Here is a 2,541-nt window from a genome sequence, read left to right as displayed (position 1 = left end):
CCTAGAATTAGGATTGCCCAGAATCCAGAAAGGTCTCAAAAATCAGAAATCCAATTACTTGCAGAACTATATAACACACGTCACCCCTCATCTCCTTTCATAATATAGGTACGGCAAAGAGAAACCCAGCTGGGTGCAAGAACAAGGAATTACCCAATTAAATAAAGGACAATAGATGTAAAAGTGATGAAAAGAATTGCTTTTACACATAACGCATTATTAACTGGTGGCACTCTTTCTGCAAGGTACTATTGAGATAATAAGCTTAACAGGATTAAAAGCTATATAGTATTTGCAGTATCAATAACGAGGATAACGAGCACTCACAGCTTGGGGTTAGAAAGAGAAGTTTCTTCCACAAGTGTATTATTAATGTATTTTAATTAATATTTCTAATTACAGAATTGTCCAGTACAGGGCTCTACACTTTCTTTTGAAGCATATAATATTAGCCCCAGTTTCAAAAAGGAAACTGGATAGGACAGTGACCTCACCTTGGTTGGGTTGGTACACAAGGGCACTCCACAGCCAGATCCGGCATGCAGGGTCATTCCAGGCCAGGATAGCAAGTTGGATCAAACCCCACATGGGATCTGGCTACATGCCATTCGTCCAGCCTGCGGTGCCTGCAGGTCAAACACCACTGGTTTAGCATGAAAAGGTTGATATGAACCCAGGGCATGAAGCTTTTTTAAGGAAAAATGATAAAGAGAACATCATTATGGCATGGATTACATTTGATATCCAGCTCTTCAGCCAGTATAAAGAGAGTTATAGCCAGGAATGGATGCAGGGGGGTAAAGTGGTACAGTTGCACCCCCTCTGACTCCTGGTCCACAATCTTTTTTTTTTTTCTTGATCCACTCATCAGGCTATCCTTTCTTCTGCAAATTTTGCTGTTTATCAGTGCTTCCTGGTAATGTATAACACTCCCATTTCATAGTCCTACAGATTTTTTTTTGATTTTAGCTAAAAAGGTTAACTCGGGTATGGAAACGTTAACTCAGGTGAACATTAATTCAGGTATGGAAATAACTTTCAGTGAAGCAATGTCAAGATGTTCAAGCGTGCTAGTTTTGTTTTATGATCTGGAAAAAAGTATACATTTAATTCTAATGACTACAGGGTTAATGAAACAGAATTGTTTGATTATTTTTGCCTAGTTGGCTGCATTGTTTTTTAATACACAGTATATGATATAGCAAATTAATGCACATTCCAATAAAGTTATATTTGTTTTTACTTCATTCTTACACTGAATAATATAGTCCTAGGCCCCTAGCATATTAGTAATATTTCTTGTTTCTTTTTAATGGGAGAAAAACATATATTGTGTTATATGTTATGATGCACCATGATGTCTGTACCCTACTTTTCAATACCCAAGACCCACCCATGTTAAGCCCATCTGGCTCTTCTCACTACCCTTACATACAGGTAGTGACAAGGGCCAGAGAGATGCATGCACCTCTGAAGAGACACTAAAGTTAAAAAGCTTACAGGTTTAAAAGAACTCACCTTTTCAACATCGTTTGAAGAGCTGAAAGGTTGGTAACACCTGCTGCCACCAAATCAAATGAACCTCTTTGTTGAGGATTCATCTTCATTTTAAAAATATTATGAGCAGGGATCCCAGTTTCCCATGATGAAAAAGAAAATATCACAAAAATGTGGAATCGATGTTTTTCCACAAACTACTGAAAGAACAGTGGCATCCCATGGTAAGCAGCACCATTTCCACTCTCTGTTTTTGCCATGGTTTTGGCCTCTTAGACAATCTGCAGCTGGGGGAGTGGAAGGCACACTGCTGACTGGCTGAGATGGAAAAACCATAACAAAAATAAGAGAGCAGAAATGGTGCCACTCACTGCAGGATGCTGCCACACTTTCAGTAGGCTGCAGAAAAATGTAGATTTTTTTGTGGTTTTTAAACAGATTTTTTGCTGTTTTCCATGTGGAAAACTAGGACCCCTGAATATTAAGGCAGAGTGTGAATTATGTGCGTGTTTGGAGTTAAAGTGCAATACCCATTTCTGAATAAACATCATGCATGGTCATTCTATGGCCTTGTCTACAAGAAGCTGCTGCTTCTGCCAGAAGTGCACCCTGTGGAGGGACAGGGGCTGCAGCAGCCAGAAGGTGGGGGTGGTCTCTGCACATGCCTTCTGTTAGCCACAGAGCAGGTGGTGTTCTGCAGGCAGAATGAAATGGTTCTGCTGCCACAGGGGAGCGACGTGTGTGGACATGCTCAATGTTTTGCTGGCAGAACCCAAGCTCTGCCAGCAAAATTGTGTATATGTAGAAAAAGCCTTATCCAGAAATGGGGTTCTTCACAAGCAGCTTTTCCAGAAAAACTATTCCTCAAGGATCCCAGGTATAGACAAGGCTTTACTTAAAGGAAGACCATCAACCTTTTCTCCTTGTTGATGAAAAGCCGCTCCATCAAAAAATTCACAATGGAACACAGCCAGCTGGCCGCTCCCCTTCACAAAAAGCCAGAGCTCTGTCTCACATGCGTCTAGAGCAGTGGTCTCTGAAGTG

The 2,541-nt window shown here is 40.7% G+C and overlaps 1 protein-coding gene across 1 annotated transcript in view; it reads right to left on the bottom strand.

Moving 5' to 3' along the window:
* LOC109296239 (cat eye syndrome critical region protein 2) overlaps positions 1 to 2,541 on the bottom strand; it is a 170,755-nt gene that overhangs the window by 125,653 nt on the left and 42,561 nt on the right. The gene's annotated exons all lie outside the window — the stretch shown is intronic.

The sequence above is a fragment of the Gavialis gangeticus genome, unplaced genomic scaffold (assembly GCF_001723915.1).
Source record: "Gavialis gangeticus isolate Ggan-Ray unplaced genomic scaffold, GavGan_comp1, whole genome shotgun sequence".
Classification (NCBI taxonomy): domain Eukaryota; kingdom Metazoa; phylum Chordata; order Crocodylia; family Gavialidae; genus Gavialis; species Gavialis gangeticus.
The sequence above is the reverse complement of the archived record's forward strand: the minus strand, read 5'-3'. Positions and strand labels throughout refer to the sequence as shown.